We start from the raw sequence: 24,158 nt of genomic DNA on the forward strand, positions 1-24,158 counted from the left end.
GTGGGGAAACCAAGAATCGGAACACCAGACTGACTTGTACCTCTCAGGGCAAGTACTCTGGAAACCAGGAAATATACTGGAATAAGAGAAAACAGAAACAGACTCACAGACATAGAAAACAAATTTTTGGTTACCAAAGGGGAGGGGAGAGGGTCGGGTAAACTAGGAGTATGGGATTAACAGATGCACACTGCCACGTATAAAATAGATAAATAACAAGGGTTTACCATACAGCACAGGGAACTATATTTAATATCTTGTAATAAATTATAGTGGGAAATAAATTTAAAAAGGATATGAACATATATATAAACTAAATCACTTTTATGTATGCTGCTGCTGCTAAGTCGCTTCAGTAGTGTCTGACTCTGTGCAACCCCATAGACGGCAGCTCACCAGGCTCCCCTGTCCCTGGGATTCTCCAGGCAAGAACACTGTAGTGGGTTGCCATTTCCTTCTCCACGCATGAAAGTGAAAAGTGAAAGTGAAGTTGCTCAGTCATGTTCGACTTTTAGCGACCCCATGGACTGCAGCCTATGTACTCAGGCAAGAGTACTGGAGTGGGGTGCCATTGCCTTCTCTGACTTTTATGTATATATATAAAACTAAATCACATATATATATATATATATGAAACTAAATGGAAAAAGCAAGAGCATTCTAGAAAAACATCTACTTCTGCTTTATTGACTACACCAAAGCCTTTGACTGTGTGGATCACAACGAATTGTGGAAAATTCTTCAAGAGAAGGGAATACCAGACCACCTTACCTGCCTCCTGAGAAATCTGTATGCAGGCCAAGAAGCAACAGTTAGAACTGGACATGGAACAGACTGGTTCAAAACTGGGAAAGGAATACATCAAGGCTGTATATTGTCACCCTGCTTGTTTAACTTACATGCAGAGTGCACCATGGGAAATGCCACGCTAAATGATTCACAAGCTAGAATCAAGATTGCCAGGGTAAGTATCAACAACCTCAGATAATGCAGATGATACCACTCTAAGGGCAGAAAGCAAAAAGGAACTAAAGAGCCTTTACTTGAAGATGAGGGTGAAAGAAGAGAGTGAAAAAGCTGGCTTAAAACTCAACATTCAAAAAACTAAGATCATGGCATCAGATCCCATCACTTCATGGCAAATAGATGGGGAAACAATGGAAACAGTGAGAGACTTTATTTTTTGGGGCTCCAGAATCACTGCAGATGGTGACTGCGGCCATGAAATAAAAAGATGCTTGCTCCTTGGAAGAAAAGCTATGAACAACCTAGACAGCATATTAAAAAGCAGAGACATTACTTTGCCAACAAAAGTCCGTCTAGACAATGGTTTTCCAGTAGTCATGTATGGTTGTGAGAGTTGGACCATAAAGAAAGCTGAGGGCTGAAGAATTGATGCTTTTGAACTGTAGTGTTAGAGGACTCTTGAGGGTCCCTTGGGCTGCAAGGAGATCAAACCAGTTAATCCTAAAGGAAATCAGACCTGAATATTCATTGGAAGGACTAAGGCTGAGGCTGAAACTCCAATACTTTGGCTACCTGATGTGAAGAATCGACTCATTGGAAAAGACCCTGATGCTGGGAAAGATTGAGGGCAGGAGGAGGAGGGGATGACAAAGGATGAGATGGTTGGATGGCATCACCAACTTGATGGCCGTGAGTTTGAGCAAGCTCCAGGAGTTGGTGAGGGACAGGGAGGTCTGGTGTGCTGCTGTCCATGGGGTCAAGTTGGGCATGACTGAGTGACTGAATGGAACTGAAATCACTTTACTGTACACCTAAAACTAACACAATATTGTAAATCAGTTATACTCAAGTTAAAAAAGATATTGGAGGGAATTCCTTGGTGGTCCAATGGTTAGGATTCCTTGCTTCCACTGCTGGGACATGGGTTTGATCCCTGGTCAGGGAATTAAGATCCCACCTGCTGCCCCTTGTGTCCCCTTCCCCCTCCCCTCAAAAAAGATACTGAAATAAGATATACTATTGAATACTTAATGCTGTCCAGTCCTCCATTTAAGAACATTTTTACATTTTACAAAGTACCAAGCATCATACTTAGTGCTTGAGATATATTTCTCATTGGATCCTTACAACAACCATATTTTGTATGCAATATTATTATCTCACTTGATAGATAAGTAAGACCTAGGGAGACTGATTTTCCAAGGTCACACAGCTAGTATACCCTGAACCCAGATTTTTTCACTGCAGCTTGTCCCTCCTTCCCCTAGCAGACTCATGTTCTTCCTGAAAAGCCTATCTTTAATGATCTCATCTCACGTGTTCCCCATCCCACCCAGGACGAGAGATGACCCTGTCTTCTAGGTGCTTATAGTCCAGGAAGGCATCAGACAGCAAAAAAAAAAAAAAAAAAAAAAAAAAGATTACAGTCTAGTGCTATAAGAATTCATCATTTCATGAGGCTGTTGTGCCAAGTGGAGGGAGTTTAGACAGTGCGTTGGAGGCAGCTAAGGAGTTCTGGGGCGAATACATTCTGAGATGGCTGATAACACCAAGGAGTTTTTCAGGAGGATAAATAAAGGTATGGTGGTTGGGGGTGGGGAGAGGGTGTTGAAAATGATTTGGGGCCTAGCACCTGGCTCAGGAGGCTCAGAAGTGCCATACTATGTCAACTACAGTTCTTAAGTTCAATGTGACTGGAAGGTCAAGTTGGCCTAGAGGAGGAGGGAAAGAAAAGGGCACTTAAACTTAAGGTCAGATCACTCAAGCTTTTTAAGTTGATTTAGAGTGTTTACACTTTATTCTGTGAATGAAGCAAAGTGTCAAAATGTTTGGGCCTAGTATGTTTAAAAGGTGGAAGGGCCCCGATGGGGCTGCTGTGGGAGATCCCTGCTGTACCCCCAGCTCTCCAAGCCTTGGCACTGAGTGGTCAGGTCGTTTCCACTCTAGGCTTGAAATTCCTTTAGGGCAAGGAATTTCCTATCTCATTCACCTGTGCATCCCAGCCCCCAGCACAGAACCTGTCATGCAGGAGGCACTCAGACAGGGGTCCGACCTCGCTGGCAGAATGCTGGGTGCCAAGAAGGTGCTAGCTAGTGACTGGTAAAATAAAAAGCAAATCTTCCTTTCTTCCCCAGCAGTGCCGGGCCAGGGTTCAGCCAAAGTCTGACCTAACTCTAAGGAGGTCAGAGAAGCCCTGGCCCCCAGCTCAGTCCCAGGGAGGTCCCTGAGGGGTGGGAAGAGAGGAGGTTGTTGACTAAAATGCAACCTCTGCTCAGTACCTGCAACGTGCTAGAAGAATTCGCACCTATTGTCTTTTCACCTATTGTCTCTCTCTTTTTTTTTTCTTCCATCCCAACGGCTCCTAAATCAGAATTACTGTCCCAGTTTCCCGGACCAGGAAACTGAGGATCAGAGTGGTTCTGTAATTTGGTCAAGGTCACACAGCTGGTTGGTGCTGGCGGGGTGGAGGCTGGGTTTCAACCATTTACCTAGTCAAAGCTCATTAACTTCCCCCTCCTCCACCTGAGGAGGCGTTACGGCACCTACTCTATTTGCGTAGCCGCGAGGTCGGGGATACAGCGCACTGGGGCGCGGGGCGGGAGAGGCCGGCTCGCCCTAGCGGCGACCCGGAGCCGCTCCCAGATTCGGACGTTACGAAGTTTCCGTGGATTTCGCTCGCCTCCCTTCCGCAGCTCGTCCCCGCTCCGCAGCACTTACGCCGCTAGCGCAGTAGGGCTCAGGTGCTGCCGCAGGCGGGGGCCTGCCGCCGGGAGGGAGGCAGGGACGCAGTTTACGTAAGCGTCTCCTCGCAGGTGCATGCGGCCGCCACCAGCGTGTGCTCCTTGCGCGCTCCCAGGTGCGTAGTTGGCGCAGGCGGCGGCGCGGCACGGCGGCGGCGGGCGCTGGCCGGCGCTCTCAGGTGCGGCAGAGCGCGCGTGGAGGGGGCGCGCGACGAGTGAGGGGGCGGGCTTTCCGTTCCCCGGCAGCCGCGGGGCCCGCCCCCTGGCCCGGCCAATGGGCGCGCTCGGCAGCGTCACGTGCTCGCCGCCGCCGCCGCCGCCGAAGCGGAGACCGGAGCCGCGAGCGCCACCAGGGCAGCAGCCGCCGCAGCCGCCGCCGCTGGGCTGAGGAGCCGGAGACGCAGGCTGACGAGGTGGCGGCGGCGGCGGAGCGGGAGCAGGGACCGGGCGCGGGCAGAGCGCGGCGGTGCGGGTAGGCTGCGGCGGAGGGGCAGGCGCCTGCGCGGCGGGCCGTCCCGGGCGGGCGGCGGTTGAGGCGGCGGTTGAGGCGGTTGGCGGTGCCGGCCCGGGCCCCGCATTGTTTGTTGTGCGTCCTTAGCAGCGGCGGCGGCGGCGGCGGCAGCGGCGGCCGGGGCGGAGAGCAGGGAGCAATCCCGGCCCCCGTGGCTCCGGCATTGTGGCCGCCGCCGCCGCCGCCGCAGTTGCGGTGCCCTGGCTGCTTCGGGCAAGGGCAGCCGGCAGTCTTCCTCACCTTCGTGGAGGGTTGGGGGGGGGGGCAGGGTCCCGGCCCCGAGCGGGGAGAGGGCGTGGGCTGTGTGAGGAGACCCGGCGCTGGGGGCTCTGGGTAGGATGGAGGGTGAAGGGCTCTGGGCAGGTGGAGGACGTTGGGGGCAGGGGCTGGGGGAGAGGCTACGGGGGGCGGCTGGAGGGTGTGGGCAGATTTGGTTGAGAAGGAAGGGTGGAGGGATCTGGCCCACTGGAGGGTGAGGCCTTTCGGCCAGATTGGGGAGACCCATGGGGGCCGGAGCGAGTGGGGGCAGCCTGTGGGGGTTCGGGAGGGTGTGAAGGAGGCTTAGGGAGGACAGGGGGTGAGTGTGATGGGATTGGAAGGAATCGAGGGAGGCATGGAAGAGGCGGATGTCCCGGCCGGGGCTGCGTGTGAGGGGCACGGAGTGGGGCCAGATAGCAGGAAGACGGTGGACAGAAACGTGAAGGGAAATGTGGAAGAAGGTGTCCGGCTCGGGGCAGTGTGGCAGGGTGAGCGTGGAAAGAGGTTGTGGGGGTGGGTGGAAGGAGGGTCTCTGGAGTGATGGAGAGGGAAATGGAGGGTGTTCAGGCAGGAGGAACGGGAGGGTAGGCCCAGAGGCTTCAGGAGACCCGGTGAGCGGTGTGAGGACAGGGTTTGTCCAGGAGGGAGGCAGGAGGGTGCTGAGGCTGGACAGATGGGCCTTGCCAGGGAAGAGCATGTGAGAGGAGAAGCAGGTATCTGATCTGGTGAGGCGCTCAGGGGAGAAGAGTAGAGGGCGGGCGATTGGAGCAGGGCCTGAGTTTGAGGGGTTTGGGAGAGAAGTCCTGACGGTAGTGAAGGGTGGTGGGGACGGAGAGGAGGTGCTGGGGCATTTAGTAGAGATCAGAGTGAGTGAAACGGAGGGTGTTCTGGAGGAAGTATGAATGAAGGTGGGGAGTATCAAGAGAGGGGACTTAAGGGTTGGGGAGACTTTGCAGGGGACCAGTGGAGTGCAGTGCGGACGGCCAGAGGTGTGTGTGGGGGGAGGGAAATGTTCTTGGAGTGGCAGGTGAAGTGTGAGGACAGATGGAAGGGTTTCTAGGGCAGGACCTGTGGAGGGAAGTTGGGGAGAAGGAAAGAGAGGGGGTGGGGGGTGCGTGCTGAAGGGAGATGAGTAGAGGGGTGCAGTAGGGGTAAGTTCGAAGAAGTATACAGGTCTGTGTACAGTGTGGGAGGGAGAGAGGCATGGGTTTGGGGGCTATGGTAGAAGTGGGTAGGAGGGAACAAAGGGAAGGAAAGGGGGAAGATAGGATATTTTTGGGTAGAGGATGCTGAAAAATGCTTAGTGCCAGTAGTGGGGTAAGGAAAGGGTAAGGTGGGTATGTGTGTAGACATGTCTGTGACTAGAATGGGGTAGGTTGGGTTTGGGGCGGTGGTGGGGGAAGTAGGATGCCCAGGTTTAGAGCAGGAAATGACTATTCAGGCTGGAGAGAATTAGGATAACTGGTTGCTTGAAAGAGTGTGGAAGGAGTGGGTGCTGAAGTGTGAGGAAAGCCTGGAAAACTTTGGGTCTTGAGAGACTAAAGGAGCCACCATGTTTTGGGTCAGTGAAAGTATGTGGAAGGGCAGAGTGTAGAATTTGGGGGAGAAAAAACCCTAAAGGGAGAGGATTAAATTACTGCCTTAGAGGAACTGGAGAGTGTGTGAGGGTGTGTGTAGATCCTGGAATGATGTTAATGGAAAATGGAGGACATTAAGCCCTTTACCGTATATGAAAGTTCATGCTTCTAGGATCAGAGAGATCAGGAAGCCTTGATTTTAGTTCCAGAACCCAGTGAATGGGGATGGGATAAGGGAGAGCTGAGTACACACTCCCAGGTTAGAGGAGCTGTGGGTGGAGTGTCATTCTAGCACATTGCCCTGATGAGTGGGCAAATAGAGGAGCCACGCAGGGTCAAGAGGAGAGCACCTGGAGTGAATAGAAGCAGGACTACAGCAGGTTCAGGGCAGGTTTCTTTGTGAAGATTCTGCAAAAGAGCAGGGCCTAGCGTGTTTGAGGGCTGTGTATCAGAGGGAGGAAAGGATACCTTGGTGCGGTGTATCAGATACCTTGGTGCTTTCTGGGTAATAGGGCAGTTTTCAGGCATTTGAGTGATGTAGTATCTCAGTCCCATGCTAGAGGCAGACAGAGGTAATGTATTAAATACATCCAGCTTCTAAAAGTGGCAGGAATGGAGCTTTATGACTTTCAAGGTGGAGATAACAGATCCTCGGTTGTCTCCCAAATAGTTCAAGTCAAATTTATTAATAGAGGCTTTTGGCTTTTCTGTTATTTTAATTTGAGTTGGGGAGTGCGGTGTTAGCTTTATTGAGGAAAGACTTTGGGGGTTATGTGGACATATGAAATCACCTTTAGGTGTTTGAACACAGACTTTTCAGCAAGTCTTGTTCAGTGTTCTGCGGCTTGTGTTAGATTCTTTGGGATTTGAAAGGATTAAGGAAACTGCTTTGAGACTGCCTCAGTAAGCAGTGTTTTCTAGAATCTTGGAAAGCGATTTCCTTTTTGATAGTTGAAGGTTCAGTCTTGTCAGATTTTGCAAAAAAAAAAAATTATTTCATCATGTTGTAGATGTAGCTTCAATTATTGCTTTGTGGGCTTCGGGTAGTGTTTAATGTGGTACCTAGTATGATCTCACATGAAAGGTCTTCTTTGGTACCTTGGGAAGCTTTCTGGGTTGATTAGTTTTCTTCTTTTGTCCATTTAGGAAGTATCTAAATTGTTAGTTTGAATAATGCAGCCATTGTGAGTTCAAATAAGTTTGAGTGGAAGTGGGAATCTTGCCTAAACATAATGAGGCTGAACAGAACACCACATTTTAAGTAATCTCTATCTGTAAGTATAAATATTTTAAAAATAAACTGGAAATCAATCATTTTTAAAATCCAAATTTGAAGTGTATCATGAAGGCAGCAAAATAATGCTCTAAAGGCATTGCTGTAAGATTTTATTTTTGGAGGGCAAAGTTTTTAAAAATATAGATGCCTTTTATTGAAATTCTTAGCAGTGTTTTGAGATTTGATGCATGTATTTAATGTAATTATAATGAACATGTTTGACCCCTTTGGCTTCCTGGCAGAGAATTTGAGCAGTAAGGTATAAGATGAATAGAGTGACCTTTGAAAATTGTTTCCCATTTGACTGTTGTTTTCTCTTTGTATTTTTTAAGTCCATTGTGTTGGTTCATTTAATTGATTTGGAGCAAGCAGTATTTCCTTGTTCAGAATATTCAATTCTGGTTTAGTGTTCTGTTTCTATGTATTGTTCCGTGAAGTTCTAAGGTTTGGGATAATTTGTAGGCACTTTAAAATATTATCCTAAGTTTATGAACCAAGGCAAGCAGGTTGTTTAGACTTTGTAGGCTAAATAATTGGGTCTGGTTTTATTTTCACTGGTGACTTGCTGGACAAGATACTTAATCCCTTTGTGCTTGTTTCTCCTCCAGAAACCTGACTCTTTATCTACCTCCCAGGAGAATTGAGATGGTTTATATAAAACAAGTTTAAACCTTTCAGGAAGGTTAGCACTATGTAAGTAGGGGTAATAGCTGTTATTTCTTTGACTCTTTATTTCATTTTAGCCTGGTCAAATAATAATTGGCATTAGGTGGGTTAGTTTGTAGTGAGAAACTTGGATAGAGTGAAACTTATGTGAATTTTAGAGATATCTGCAAATTGAAGTTTGTTCATTCTTTGCTCTACTGTCTACTGGTTTTTCCTGGCTCATTTGTGCAGCTAAGTATTGGTGCTGATTTGAATTCTTGAGTCTAAGCAGAAACTTGTGAGAGACATTCTAAGTATGAATTTCCAGGGACAGAATGTTTTTCATGTCTCAGAGAATTCAATTTCTAAATCAGAAATAATACATGTAATACATTTCCCTATGGTTTTTTGTAGAAAATTGATTAATTTTGGGTGACTTGAACAGAAAAATGGAGCTATTGCTTCTAGTGGCATTAAGCCTCCTTTTTCAGATTTATTGAATACTTTTTCCTTTTCAAGTTTTAGTTAGCAAATAATCACCGTATCTATTTGACATTACTAAGCCCATTGACAGGTTATGCTCTGTTTGTGGGGGAATAATTTTTAAATGCTTTCAAAATGTTTTATTTGGTTTATTGTAAAAAACCTCCAGATTTTGGTCCTGATTGACATTGCAAAAATGTAAATAGTAAGTTGCTTTATTAGGCATTAATTTGCTTGAGCTTGATAATATGTGAAGCCCTGACAATAGTCTTTCTATGGTAACTGATCTATTCTTAGTCATTTACTACCTTTTATAACAGTTTGGACACTGTTATCCATCTTACTGCTCTTCTGTTTTCATTTGTTTTGCATGGATCCTTTTATTGGAAAATTGCTTGTTTTTAAAAATTTCTTCAGCTGTAGAAAAACTGTTTCTGACAGGTAATTATGAGAGGCTTCACAGTCTAATTTTAGAAAACTGTTTATTGAGAGATGTATGTTAAATTTATGTCAGTTAAAATAGAAAGGAATAAAATACTGAGACCAGATTAATGGTGAGCTGAATACTTAAATGGTTTGAGCCTGAAAGATTTGCAATTCTTTAACTTTTAGGTCATACATTAAATAATAAGGTGACCAAAGGACCTGATTTGTCACTTTCATGCTTTTTATTTCTTGTCTTGAGGGTCCTTTAAGTGTATCATTTTTTTCAAGTTTATTTTTTAAAATATAATTTATTTATTTTAATTGGAGGTTAATTACTTAACAATATTGTATTGGTTTTGCCATACATCAACATGAATCCGCCACAGGTGTACACGTGTTCCCCATCCTGAACCCCCCTCCCACCACCCTCCCCGTACCATCCCTCTGGGTCATCCCAGTGCACCAGCCCCGAGCATCCTGTATCATGCATCGAACCTGGACTAGTGATTCGTTTCACATATGATATTATACATGTTTCAGTGCCATTCTCCCAAATCATCCCACCCTCTCCCTCTCCCACAGAGTCGAAAAGAGTGTTCTATACATCTGTGTCTCTTTTGCTGTCTCACATACAGGGTTATCGTTACCATCTTTCTAAATTCCGTATATATGCGTTAGTATACTGTATTGGTGTTTTGCTTAAAACACTGTTGGTGTTTTAAGTTTATTTTTAATTGGAGAAAAGTTGCTTTACAGTGTTGTATTGGTTTTCTGCCTTAAAAGTGTATCATTTTTGAGAATTACGATGTCTGTCTCAACGATATGTGTGTTGCAGAGTGAATGAAGCTGCTTCAAATTTTAGTTATTTGGTATTCAAATTCTCTTAACTTCTGACATAACTAACACTATGTAGAACATCTGCTTTCTTTAGTTAACTTTAGCACAACTCGAAAGGGTACAGTTGATTATATCAGTAATAAAATCACAGCTTTGCATTGTGTGACTTCATGGTTCATTTCCATTTGAGAAGTGAGAATTCTGTAGCAGGTTGTGTGATAAATTCCAAGGCATTTCTGGGTCATGGTTAAGATGGAGTTTCTTCCTGCACCTGCAGATTTTCCTGTTCTTTGCAGTTTTCCAGGTGCTGGGAAACACAATATCCAGTTGGTTAGATCAGCGTTTTGTTTATGAGTTGAATTTAACAGTTAATACTATGGACATAAAGCAGAAAGTAATTGTCCTAAAGACTGTCTGGATTTATTTTTATTTTTTGTGTTGCTTACCTGTTTTGTCCGTTTAAGTCAGCAAACACGTGTTGACTTTAGGCTTAAAGGCATGTTTTGTGTTAGACCTGAGATTTCTTAGTAGGGCTCAATAATATTGTTTTCAGTAAAGAACAGATCCTTCCCTAGATAGACTGACCCTAAACATGGAAATGAACCCTAAAACTGGTTACCTATGTTCAGTCAGCCTGCCTGAAAATCATTATATTTTAAGACAGCTGGGTAGTGGTGACCTGATGAAGTGTTTTGTTTCTGAAAGTTAAGATGAAGGCAGTTCATTCTTAAGATGTTTATAATTCCAAATAAATCTCAAACATTGCATCTAATTATGCAGTGGTTAGGCTTCTAGAGCTTAGGCAATCTACATTTTAACTTGATGGAACCATGGGATACTGGGTAGCTCTTAACCCTGGACAGCTCAGGTTCAGTTAGCGAGGCTATTGAACTGGAGGGGAAAGGTGTTGTAGTTTTGGTAGTGTAGGTTAGCAGCTAGAGAAAATAAGCATTTGGCACCATAGGTATGCATATTTTTGGTTGTTTTGATGTAAGCTGTAAATAAGCTTATAATGCCAAGGTTTGGGTGGAAGAACAGATACCCATACTAGTGATGAGGCTTTTTAAAAGATAGTGTCTTAAAAATGAGTATTCACCATGATGCTTTCTGTTAAGCCAGCTTTGGGGTGAATGTGGAGTTATACAAAATAGGCTTTTGAAATTGGTCAGCATTATTGTTTAGTAGTGTCGTTTATTTTTAGAGCTCAGGGTTCACATACCTGGACTTTGGTCCCTGTGATAGCTGTGTAAGTGAACAGCAGAGTATTACATTTAAAGAAATGGAGGAACCAAGGGTTGACCCTAGAGCAGAGATAGACTTTCAGAGCACTCTTTATGAAGCTGTATATCAAATTCCTGATAGTCCCCACATTTTGCAAGGAAGGTTGATGGCTGGGCAGATTTGAAACCTGCCTCTGTGAGTGTCTTTCTAAGGTCTACTTGGTGTAATGCTTGTCCTTCTTAGGAGGCGCAGGGCCCTAGGGTGATGCAGTGGCAGTGAATCTGAGGGAACAGGCTAGACTTGGGTGGGCTCTTCCTACAGGTGGGCGTAGAGATGGCCCTGTGCAAGCTCAGTTGCTGGATCGGGTAGGAGAAGAATGTTTTTGATACAGGAAGACTTGGCCCAGAGATCTGCTCCTGCTGTTTACTAGTCGTAGATCTCTTTTCTCATGTATAAAATTGGAATAAAACCCCTAATTTACAGAATTATACTGAGAATTAAAGACGATAAGAAAATTGTAAGCTCTGAAGCATATGGCATTTTTTTTTTTTTTTTGAAGGGAAGATTGAGCAGAAATTAAGGACAAGCTTTGAAGTAATAAGCAGTTTGACTCAGATCCTGGATTTTTATTTTTTATCATGGCATTTTCAGAGGTACATAAAAAGGAACAGTACAGTGAATGTCCATATACCCATCAGCTAACTTCAACAGTTAGCAGCAAGATGCTGCTCTTGTTCCAGCTCTCCCTCATTCACAGTTACTGTCATTGTTTTTGCTGGAGTATTTACAGCAAATCTTAGACATTATATGCTTTTGTTCATAAATATTTCAGTGTGTATTTCTAGCAGATCAGAAACTTAAAAAGAACCTCACAAACTATTTTAACCCTCTAAATTAACAATTATTCCTTATCTAATACTCAGAAGGAGCTGAATTTGAAACATAGCTCTACCACTCACCAGCTTTGTGTGTTAATCAAATTACTAGTGCTCTCTGAGCTTCTGGTTCCTTATCTGTAACATAAAGATAATACTTTATGAAGTTATTTTGAACTTAAATGAAATAACATATAAAATGCTTAACATGAAGATTCTCAGTAAATGGCCCAAGGTCTCTTCTGAGCCTCCTGTGGCATGTGAATTAGAGTTACGGGGTGCCCTCCTCCCTTCTCGAGTATCACAAAGGGTAACAGTACTCTGGAATTACTGCCCACTAACCTAGTAAAATTTCCCTTCATCGAGCTATCTGACTCTTCTGGTGAAATTCTGTAACCGTTGAAATCATATCCATTCTTCCTTCCTTCCTGTAGCAAGATTATTCTCGTACTGGCTCATTCCAGTCAGCATATATACACTATTATTTCATTTATTATTTTTCTAAAATGACCTTTTCTTGACCACACTGTCTCTTCTAACTACAACTCAATTTTTCAGCTTCTTGAGAAGATGTTTCTGCTCATCTTCAGTTTTCCTGTCCTCTCCTGAACCTACTACAGTGAAACTTCCAGCTCCATCACTGCTGTTGTCAAAACCACCGCGTTTAATTCTTACTTGACCTGTTAGCAGCACTGGGCGCAGTAGACGCCTCCTTCCTTCGGACGCTTTATGCTCTGCTTTCTGGGACACCACACTCTGCTGGTTTCCTTCTGCCTCCTTGGCTTCTTCCCTGTCTCCTTTGTTGGTTCTTTTTTATCACTCCTACCTCTTAATATTGGACTGTCCCGTGGTATCTCTGCTCTTTATTCTCATTCTCTTGGTGATCTCTTTCAACCTCATGGCTTTAAATATGATATATGTGCCAATAAGTTCCAAATTTTATCTGAAACTCCAGGTTATTGCATACTTTGACACTTCCACTTAGATATTTCGTTGGCATCTCATACTGAACTTGTCTTAACCAAACTCCCTATTTCTTCTGCCTCTTTCGTGGTCTTCCACATTTTATTTTAGTAAATAGCAGCTTCCTCCATCTTTCCAGTTTCTCAGGCCAAAACTTGGAGTCATCCTTGCCTCTCTTCCTCTCACACACATCTGATTCCCCAGGAAATCTTGCCAGTTCTTTCTTCAAAGTGTATCCGGACTCTGAGCAGTTTTCATCAGCCCTACTGGTTTAAGTCTACATCAACTCCTTTGGATTACTACAGTGGCCCTTTTTACTCCTGCCCTCTTATAGTCTGTTCGCAATACTCTAGCAAGAATGATTCTTTCAAGAAGCTAAGTCATTTTTGTCTCCTTCGGGTCAGAACTCTCAGGGATTCCATATCTTTTCTCAGAGTAAAATGCCAGGTTCTGTTAAAGCTGTGAGTGACTGGATCCCTTCTTTCCTCTCTGGCATTTGAACTTTTCTTTTTGCTTACTCCATTCTTGCCACAGTCGCCTTCTTTTTCCTCTCACGTGAGAGGCACATGCCTGTCTCTTGTCCTTTGTATTTGCTATTTGCCCTGCCTAGAATACTGTTTCTCAGATATATGGGTGGCTCCATCTTTTTCAGGTCTTTGTGCCTGTCTCCCCTTTCCATGAGCCTTAGTGTCTGTGTACGTGTGTGTGCTTGTGTGTGTTCGACTCTTTGCAATGCTCAGGGCTATAGCCCGCCAGGTTCCTCTGTCTATGGAATTTTCCAGGCAAGAATACTGGAGTGGGTTGCCATTTTCTACTCCCAACTCAGGGGATCTTCCCAACTCAGGGATTGTCCCCTGTGTCTCCTGTCTTGGCAGGCAGATTCTTTACCTCTGTGCCACCTAGGAAACCAGAGACCTTCTCTTACCACACTGCTGAAATGGCAGTTTGTCTGTTTCTGGCCCTCCCTGCCCTTCCTTTCCCACCTTCTTTTTCTCCATACCACTTAAACCATTTAACTTATGGTATATTTTGCTCGCTTATTTTGTTTATTGCCTTTTCCCCTTCATTAGTATATATAAGCTCCGTAAAACCAAGGGTTAATGTTGTCTTTGTGTTCTGTAGATTCGAAAGCATCTAGAATAGTGCCTAGCACTAAGTAAGCACTTGAGTATTTGTTCAGTGGACTATTCTTTTATTAGTTATAGTCTGTCACTTTGTAATGGATGCTATAGTTGGGATTTTGGTTTTTCCCTTGGATATGGTGTACCTGTAAGTTTTTATGATGTATTTCTGTTTTTTCATGAATATCTTTTCTTGAGACTGCTGATAGGCTTTATTATTTATTCATTATAGTTTTGAGTCCTTGTTATGTACTAGTTGCATCGGAGGATACAAAGATAAAACATTGACCGTGACCTTCAAAAATTTAGTCTATGAGGGGAGGTGATGGTATGATTTTGAGATATTGATAAAGTTTTTAAAGTAAGTACTTAAGAGATAAAATGGCTGAGGAATTTAAAAGAGCAAGAAATTATTTCTGCTAAGGGGAATAGGGAGAGACTTCTAGTATGTGGTACCTGTGCTGAGTCACAGGTAAAAATTGGGATTAGATTATGAGATAGAGGGAGAGAATTCCATATGGAGGGGACGGCACTGGCAAAATAAGAATGATTTCTGTGGAAAAGAACAAAGTGGTTCAATTAGTTAAAGATAGGGGAATATGAAAGGAATTGGTGGAGTGTGTTTGGAGTGGAATATTAGAGTCACCGATAGAGGTCTTGAGTGTAAGAATGAGGAATTCAAACTTTATTGTCGACAGTGAGGCTTCAGTGAAAGGTTTTGATTTGAGCAAGAGTGGAGGGATGACATTATTAGAGCTTTCTTTATGAATTTGACAACTTTATGCGAAAAGAGGGGCCAGAACACATATAGTGATTAATGATGCCATTGTTAACAGTTTGAGGAAAAATGTGATAAAGGTAGTGCAAATGGGTATAAAAAAGGATGCCTTGGAACTGATGAAACTTGGCAGCTAGATGTGAGGGCTGAGCTCCAAGCCTACAAGGTTTCAAGTGTAGTTGACAGGTCAGGTTGGGGTGCCCTGAAGAGAAGTCAGAAACCCAGGAGAGATGGGATCAGGGACACTTTTAGTTTAGTTTTGATATTCAGTTTGCAAGTGTGGTGGTGACATCATGGGTGATTGTTGCTCTGATAGAAAATCAGGAATCTTTAGAAAGGATGTGCATCTGAGGCTTTGTGCCTTCATTTTGATACAATTAATGACAGAGAAGTGATTCAGCTGCTGAAACTGTTCCCGAGGTCTGAGTCTTGATAACTGATTTGGGAAGCTTCAAGTCATCCAAACTGTTGATTTGTGAGTGCCTCTGCTTGTTTCACTGTTTGTTAGATGAGCTTCTCTAAGTTGTAAAGCACTTTAGCAGCTTGAAACAACTTAAATGTTGCCCTTTGAATGTCCCTTTACTGCTGATTCATTGGCTGTGGATATCTTAGCAGTGAAAACAACAGAGTTCCCAACTCCTTACCTTGATCACTTTGTTGAGATTGCTTTGACTGAAAAGGTTTGCAGGATCAGGCCATACTGCGCTTTTTCTTTCCCCTTGGGACTTAGAGGCATAGGAGAGGAAGACAAGCCTTCTATGCTAATTGATGGTAGTTAAGGTGTTAGTTGCCAAAACAACTCTTTAACAACCTACACTTAACAAAATACCAGAAGATAACAAGAGGATTTAGCTTCTATTCCAGGCAAATTCAAAAACAGAATAAGGTCTTTTTAGATTTATATCATTTTCATGAGCCTTGTCGCAGGAGGAGTTTTTAACCCCAAGGTTATTTATAGGAAAAAAGAATTATTTGCAAAATAGTGTTGATTAAGGTATACAGTTTTTATTTATAGACTGTCTAATGATGCATGATATTTATAATTTTATACTTGGTGCATTTTAAAATAGTTGAATAAAAAGGCATCATTGAGTTTGTTAGTTAAGAACTTGCAACTTCACCAGCTTGGTTTGGAATGGTGACCTTGAGTTTACCACATTAGTCATCTCCTTTGTGCTTAGATCATAATGTCAGTGAATATGGTTTTGGCACTGTCCTTATAGAGTCTGTTCTTACTTCCCAGTGAATAGGAGTCTACAGGACCCAATTACCCTGAAATGAGAAAGTTTTCTTGTTTAGGATAACTTATATTTTTCAGTCCAAAGGAAGTGCTTATATTGTACATATGGTAGTTAATTTAGCAGATGTAGCGTATATTATAATTTTTTTGACCATAGGCAATTTTCACTAAATTTGTTTGCCAAGAATATAAAGTGTACCATCTTAATATTATGAGGAACCTGTAAGAATCTTTTTAGTCTTGCTTTGTTCTTTGACAGATGCGGTTAAGGCACTTGTTCAAAATCACACACCTCACTGGTGGCAGAGTTAGGATGAGAAATAGATTTCTTAATCTCCAGGTGTTGAGATTGTGTCCTTTGACAATTATTGTTTTTAGGTTAATCATTTTAAAGTGAACAATTTGGTGGCATATAGTTTATTCACATGTTGAGCAACCATTCACCCTAACTAGTTCAAAACATTTCTGTCATTCCAAAGTGAAGCCCCTGACCCATTTAGCAGTTTGAAAAAAATTTAAGCGATTAAAATAAAAAATTTTAAATAATTCAAATAAATGTCTTTACTTTGACCAGGTCAGCAATAGCAGGTTTGTATTAGAGGTCACTCATCTCTGATTTGCCAGAAAGAGAGAACTTTTAAAATATTATTTAGTAGTGGACATACTGTATTTACAATAACAGCAGCATTACAAAGAAAGTGTCAGTCACATTATGATTAACAACACTAGCCGACATGCATTATACATATTACCTCTAATCTTTACACTAGCCTTTCAGAAAGATTACTCTGTTTCAGATAAGAAAACTAAGGCTTTGTTCAGTAACTCTGGCATTACTTAACTGGTAAATTGTGAACTTGTTTTTTGAATCCATGTCGGTTTGGTTCCAAAAGTTGGCTAACAGCAACAAATGGAAGGGATTGTCTTGTTTGAGGGTTCAGTTCAGTTGCTCACTCTTTGCAACCCCATGAATAGCAGCATGCCAGGCCTCCCTGTCCATCACCTACTCCCGGAGTTCACCCAAACTCATGTCCATTGAGTTGGTGATGCCATCCAGCCATCTCATCCTCTGTCGTCCCCTTCTCCTCCTGCCCCCAATCCCTCCCAGCATCAAGGTCTTTTCCCATGAATCAACTCTTCGCGTGAGGTGGCCAGAGTACTGGAGCTTCAGCTTTAGCATCATTCCTTCCAAAGAAATCCCAGGACTGATCTCCTTCAGAATGGACGGATTGGATCTCCTTGCAGTTCAAGGGACTCTCAAGAGTCTTCTCCAACACCACAGTTCAAAAGCATCAATTCTTCAGCCCTCAGCTTTCTTCACAGTCCAACTTTCACATCCGTACATGACCACTGGAAAAACCATAGCTTTGACTAGATGGACCTTTGTTGGCAAAGCAACGTATCTGCTTTTGAATATGCTATCTAGGTTGGTCATAACTTTCCTTCCAAGGAGTAAGTGTCTTTTAATTTCACGGCTGCAATCACCATCTGCAGTGATTTTTGGAGCCCCCCCAAAATAAAGTCTGACACTGTTTCCACTGTTTCCCCATCTATTTCCCATGAAGTGATGGGACCAGATGCTGTGATCTTCGTTTTCTGAATGTTGAGCTTTAAGCCAACTTTTTCACTCTCCTCTTTCACTTTCATCAAGAGGCTTTTAGTTCCTCTTCACTTTCTGCCATAAGGGTGGTGTTTGGGAGTGGGCCAGGACTATTTTAGCAGGAAGGTGTATAAGAGAAGGGGAGTAGTTGAGTTCACTGGTTTTGGTAGTGTCTCCAGTAATAACTACTTTCTCCTGACCAATTAATACCTGTATTCCATACAGGAAAAGCAAAATAGGAAATAACCTTTGGAACCCTTTAATGGACATATACATACAATTAGAAGAGATTGCAGTGTAATTTCTGAGGTGTGTTCTTAGAAATGCTATATTTCTTTTTTGCCTTCTCATTAATTTTTTGTGAATTGTTACTTTCTTTTTAAAATTGTAAATTGATTTGCATGAGTATTGACTAATCATAACACTTTTGGAACTTGATTGACTTTTCCATTTTAGATACTTTTAAAAAGTAATGATGGTTTACTTCCAAAGAATAACTCAAATTGTGTTTGTTGAAGGATTCTATGATTACATTTTTGCCCCTGTAGGAAAAAACTGTAATTATATCTTTTTTTAAAATTTGAAAGAACTTTAGTAGGCCAATTTTCAGTTATTCCCCTCAAAGGGGCTAGTAAGTCACTTCATAAACCTTGTCACTTTTTACTGTGTTTTGAATGACATGACTTCTTTTCTCCTGAGTAATAGGCACTGGAGTAATTTGCTTGGATATGCTGGGTTTTGAGTGAAAAGGATGTGTAAAAGATATCTTCCTGGCTATTTTGGACAAAAGAATTTTTTTTTTATGGTTATGTAAACATAAGAATATAAACTGAAACAACAGCAGCCATCTCAAATGTCCTGAGTTTAAGCGTATTGATAGTTATCCAAAGAAGTATAGATTTTCGACAGTGACCCTGTGACTTTTGCTAATATCTAAACAGTAAGTACTTACAGAAATGGATTCCAAACTCTTAAAAACTTTTTATTTAAAAATTTTAAAATGCCCTTATATAATAACTTGGCTCAGATATTACGCATCATTTTTCTCCTTTGACCAGGATGAGTTTTTTCACTTTGGAACCAGTAAAAACATATCATACAGAGTACAGGCTTTGGAGTTGGTTAGATTTCAAATCCTTTTTCTGCCACTTAATAGCTCTAAGACATTCTCTCACTTTTAAAAATAATATAATACCTCATAACTCTACCAAGAAGGATTAAAGAGTGATGTCTCTAAAGGGCTCAGTACAGTGTCTGGCACACATTAAACTGTGTTCAGATTGTAGTTATTGTAGAAAGAAGTCTAAATTTTGGTAGCCTAGCCTGGAGCATCCCAGGGACAGAGGAGCCTAGTGGGCTGCGGTCTATGGGGTCGCACAGAGTCGGACACGACTGAAGTGACTTAGCAGCAGCAGCAGCAGCGGACAAATATCAGTGCAATGCAAATACAGCACAGCCTCACAGTAAAGTGCACATTCTGAAATCAGAACAGTCCTTCTTGGGTTTTTTGTTTTGTTTTTTTTCGTTTTCCAAGTGCTGTGGGTCAGTTTTCACTACTTCCTGCAGCTTGCCCTCCTTTTCTCAGAAATGCTTGGCAAAAATCTCCATTGATTATTGTATAATTTACCTCACAGATTAGAAGGTGCGCCCTGTACAAGCTAATGATGAGGCATTCGCTCCTCATAGCTGGCCTTCGGTGAGGTGTTCATATGTTGCATGCTGACAGATTCTTACCACCTTCAGAGATGTCTGCTGGCTGAATGCCCAAGCTTATGTCAGACAAGACAGTACTGGTTGCCTGGAGTGAAAGAAGTATCAAGTGCCTACTTAGCATTTATAGTATATTTTATGATGACTGTTAATATTAAAGCATGAAAATCTATATCCTAGTCTATAAATTTTACTCATTACTTCCCCATTACTTGTTTCGCTTATCTTGTTGTGTTCAGAAAAGCATACAGAAGGCTTTTTACTCTAGACTGTAGGCTTGAAGTTGTAATGAATTATAATCGAAGAGTATTAGCTGTGGAGGGGACTTTGGAGATCAACTAGCTTATCTTGTAGATGAGAAAACTGGCTGAGAGAAGTTGTGAGTTGCTTCAGGACACGAGAGCAGGTGACAGGTCTGATTTCCAGTCTAGTGCTGATGGCTAACCTGTAGAGTGGAGAGAGCCCTGGACTTTGAAATTGCTCAGTCCTGATTCCGCGTCCTGATTCCACCATTTATTAACAGTATGACCTTTGTCAAGAGCATCTGAATATCCTTCCTGCCCTGTTACACTTTGTAGGGTGGTGAGGATTATGAGGTAATGTAAGTAAGGCATAGTGCCTGGCATAGGCTATGGATGCAAGGGCTGTGTTATGTTGTACTGTTTTTCTTGATTACTTAAAACAGATCATATGGTTAAGTGATTATTCTTTATGAAATGGGAATCAATGAGAATGGGTAATGTTTTTGCCAAATCCTTTCACTGGAATGTTTACTACAAAGTGAGAGTAAAACTCATCTTGTGCTCCAGAGCTGCTCCAAGTTGTACAGCGTTGACGTTGCTCCTTCCTGGGAAATGTTCGGCATTTCCCAAGGAAAATGGGAATAGAATGGGGAACACCAGAATCCACCTACGTTTAGTTAGGCTAGCAGTTCTCAGACTTCTGAATTCAAGATTCCTTTATACACTTAAAAATTATTGAGGACCCCAGGGATCTCTTGTTTATGAGAATTTTATCTGTTGATATTTATATTATTAGAAATTATACCTGATAAAATGTATATAATTATTCATTTAAAATAAATGTTAAATTATATATGTGTAAGTAAATGTTTTAAGTTTTAGGTTTTTAATTTTTTGTTTCAAGTTACGAAAGTAATACATGCAAATTAAAGTAATATAGAATCAAAAAATGAAATTATTTCATTCCCGTCATATACACACTCCAACGCCTGTGGTCAAGAGTTTAGCATGTATTCTTCTAGAACTATTTCTATGCAGTTATAAATACTCTCTCTCATACTACAAATGTTGTTTGGTGACTTTTTAAAAAATAAAAATTGCGTATATTTAAGGTACCCAGGGACGGGGGAGCCTGGTGGGCTGCCATCTATGGGGTCGCACAGAGTTGGACATGACTGAAGTGACACAGCAGCAGCAGCAGCATGGTATTTTGATAAACATAGATCTAGTGAAATAATTATCATAGTTGAGCTAATTACTATATCTGTATTTGGTGTAGTTCTTTTTTTTTTGGTAGTGCAATCACCTGAAATCTGTCTTAGCAAATTTCTAGTATCCAATAGTATTATTAGCTATAGCCATATGCTTGACATTAGTAGATTAATTGACTTATTCATCCTACATAACTACCACTTTGTACCCTTTGACCAACATCTACCCATTTCCCCCACTTCCTGTAAATGATGTGTTTTTATTGAAAAATAACAATTTTCCAAAACACAAAATAGTAAGAGTAGCATTGCTTTACATTTTTGCAAATCTCATTAATGTATAGCTTAATAGAAGAGAGCTGCATTCTGATAGGTGCTTCTGCATTTAGTCTGTTGTATGTTGTTCTAGTTGAATTGGGCTTTACACAGATTTGAACTTGAAAGAATGGAGGTGTATTTTAATAGCTTTTTCTGATAATTTTGTGTATTCTTCTTCAATACTGTACTGCTACCGCTGCTGCTGCTAAGTTGCTTCAGTCGTGTCCAACTCTGCGACCCCACAGACGGCAGCCCACCCGGCTCTCTTGTCCCTGGGATTCTCCAGGCTAGAATACTGGAGTGGGTTGCCATTTCCTTCTCCAATGCATGAAAGTGAAAGTGAAGTCATGTCCGACTCCTAGCGATCCCGCCTACCAGGCTCCTCCATCCATGGGACCTTCCCCGCAAGAGTACTGGAGTGGGTTGCCATTGCCTTCTCCGTCCAGTATAATGCTGTACTAGAACTTGACAAATGGTAGTGTCTTAATGGAATTTGAAACCAGATCAGTGAGCTTTTTATATTTGTCACATTAAAATTTGTTGATCTGTTGCATTTTGAATGGATCTTTATTCATACGTGATTTTGTAACATCATATGTTGGTCATTTGGAAAATGTTGGTTCGCTAAATTATTTTGAACTTCTGGACATCATATATTTCATTTTATAATATCTACATACATTCTGTAGCCTCTGGAAAACTCTACACTTGTGAGTTTAAATGAGAGTTAAAATGGCATGTAATGCTTCAGTTCAGTTCAGTTGCTCAGTTGTGTCTGACTCTTTGCAACCCTATGAATCGCAGCACGCCAGGACTCCCTGTCCATCACCAACTCCCAGAGTTCACTCAGATTCACGTCCATCGAGTCAGTGATGCCATCCAGACATCTCATCCTCTGTCGTCCCCTTCTCCTCCTGCCCCCAATCCCTCCCAGCATCTGAGTCTTTTCCAGTGAGTCAACTCTTCCCATGAGGTGGCCAGAGTACTGGAGTTTCAGCTTCAGCATCATTCCTTCCAAAGAAATCCCAGGGCTGATCTCTTTCAGAATGGCCTGGTTGGATCTCCTTACAGTCCAAGGGACTCTCAAGAGTCTTCTCCAGCACCACAGTTCTAACCATCAATTCTTCGGCGCTCAGCCTTCTTCACAGTCCAACTCTCAATCCATACATGACCACAGGAAAAACCATAGCCTTGACTAGGCGGACCTTAGTCGACAAAGTAATGTGTCTGCTTTTGAATATGCTATCTAGGTTGGTCATAACTTTTCTTCCAAGGAGTAAGCGTCTTTTAATTTCATGGCTGCAGTCACCATCTGCAGTGATTGTGGAGCCCCAAAAAATAGTCTGTCACTGTTTCCACTGTTTCCCCATCTATTTCCCATGAAGTGATGGGACCGGATGCCATGATCTTCGTTTTCTGAATGTTGAGCTTTAATCCAACTTTTTCACTCTCCTCTTTCACTTTCATCAAGAGGCTCTTTAGCTCCTCTTCACTTTCTGCCATAAGGGTGGTGTCATCTGCATATCTGAGGTTATTGATAGTTCTCCCGGCAATCTTGATTCCAGCTTGTGCTTCTTCCAGTCCAGCGTTTCTCATGATGTACTCTACATATAAGTGAAATAAGCAGGGTGACAATATACAGCCTTGACGTACTCCTTTTCCTATTTGGAACCAGTCTGTTGTTCCATGTCCAGTTCTAACTGTTGCTTCCTGACCTGCATACAGATTTCCCAAGAGGCAGGTCAGGTGGTCTGTATTCCCATCTCTCTCAGAATTTTCCACAGTTGCTTGTGATCCACACAGTCAAAGGCTTTGGCATAGTCAGTAAAGCAGAAAGAGATGTTTTTCTGGAACTCTCTTGCTTTTTCCATGATCCAGCGGATGTTGGCAATTTGATCTCTGGTTCCTCTGCCTTTTCTAAAACCAGCTTGAACATCAGGAAGTTCACGGTTCATGTATTGCTGAAGCCTGGCTTGGAGAATTTTGAGCATTACTTTACTAGCATGTGAGATGAGTGCAACTGTGCGGTAGTTTGAGCATTCTTTGGCATTGCCTTTCTTTGGGATTGGAATGAAAACGGACCTTTTCCAGTCCTGTGGCCACTGCTGAGTTTTCCAAATTTGCTGGCATATTGAGTGCAGCACTTTCACAGCATCATCTTTCAGGATTTGAAATAGCTCTACTGGAATTCCATCACCTCCACTAGCTTTGTTCGTAGTGATGCTTTCTAAGGCCCACTTGACTTCACATTCCAGGATGTCTGGCTCTAGATAAGTGATCACACCATCGTGATTATCCGGGTCATGAAGATCTTTTTGTACAGTTCTTCTGTGTATTCTTGCCACCTCTTCTTAATATCTTCTGCTTCTGTTAGGTGCATACCATTTCTGTCCTTTATCGAGCCCATCTTTGCATGAAATGTTCCCTTGGTATCTCTAATTTTCTTGAAGAGATCTCTAGTTTTTCCCATTCTGTTCTTTTCCTCTATTTCTTTGCATTGATTGCTGAAGAAGGCTTTCTTGTCTCTTCTTGCTATTCTTTGGAATTCTGCATTCAGATGCTTATATCTTTCCTTTTTTCCTTTGCTTTTTAGGCTTCTCTTCTTTTCACAGCTATTTGTAATGCCTCCCCAGACAGCCATTTTGCTTTTTTGCATTTCTTTTCCATGGGGATGGTCTTGATCCCTGTCTCCTGTACAATGTCATGAACCTCATTCCATAGTTCATCAGGCACTCTATCTATCAGATGGAGGCCCTTAAATCTATTTCTCACTTCCACTGTATAATCATAAGGGATTTGATTTAGGTCATACTTGAATGGTCTAGTGGTTTTCCCTACTTTCTTCAATTTAAGTCTGAATTTGGCAATAAGGAGTTCATGATCTGAGCCACAGTCAGCTCCTGGTCTTGTTTTTGTTGACTGTATAGAGCTTCTCCATCTTTGGCTGCAAAGAATATAATCAATCTGATTTCGGTGCTGATCATCTGGTGATGTCCATGTGTAGAGTCTTCTCTTGTGTTGTTGGAAGAGGGTGTTTGCTATGACCAGTACTACTGTGAAAATACTTTTGGCCTTTTAGACCCTTGAAAGTGTCTTAAAGACCTCCAGAGGTCCCTGGATCACAGTTAGGGAAACTGTGGCATTAGACAAAGTAAAGGT

At 42.3% G+C, this 24,158-nt stretch overlaps 1 protein-coding gene across 12 annotated transcripts in view; it reads left to right on the forward strand.

Moving 5' to 3' along the window:
- Window positions 1–24,158, forward strand: part of STRBP (spermatid perinuclear RNA binding protein) — a 178,332-nt gene that overhangs the window by 18,864 nt on the left and 135,310 nt on the right. For 2 of the 12 annotated variants that reach the window (XM_015094200.3, XM_015094199.3), the window contains exon 1: window positions 4,029–4,179. The exons of 5 other annotated variants lie outside the window; for them this stretch is intronic. The gene's annotated coding sequence lies outside the window, so the exon portion shown is untranslated. Of the gene's footprint in view, window positions 1–2,847; window positions 3,824–4,028; window positions 4,180–7,199; window positions 7,328–7,937; window positions 8,023–24,158 lie in introns of those variants that run through there. 5 more of the 12 variants (XM_042245728.1, XM_042245731.1, XM_042245729.1 and 2 more) reach the window with 5 other exon arrangements.

This window comes from Ovis aries, chromosome 3 (genome assembly GCF_016772045.2).
Source record: "Ovis aries strain OAR_USU_Benz2616 breed Rambouillet chromosome 3, ARS-UI_Ramb_v3.0, whole genome shotgun sequence".
Classification (NCBI taxonomy): Eukaryota; Metazoa; Chordata; class Mammalia; order Artiodactyla; family Bovidae; genus Ovis; species Ovis aries.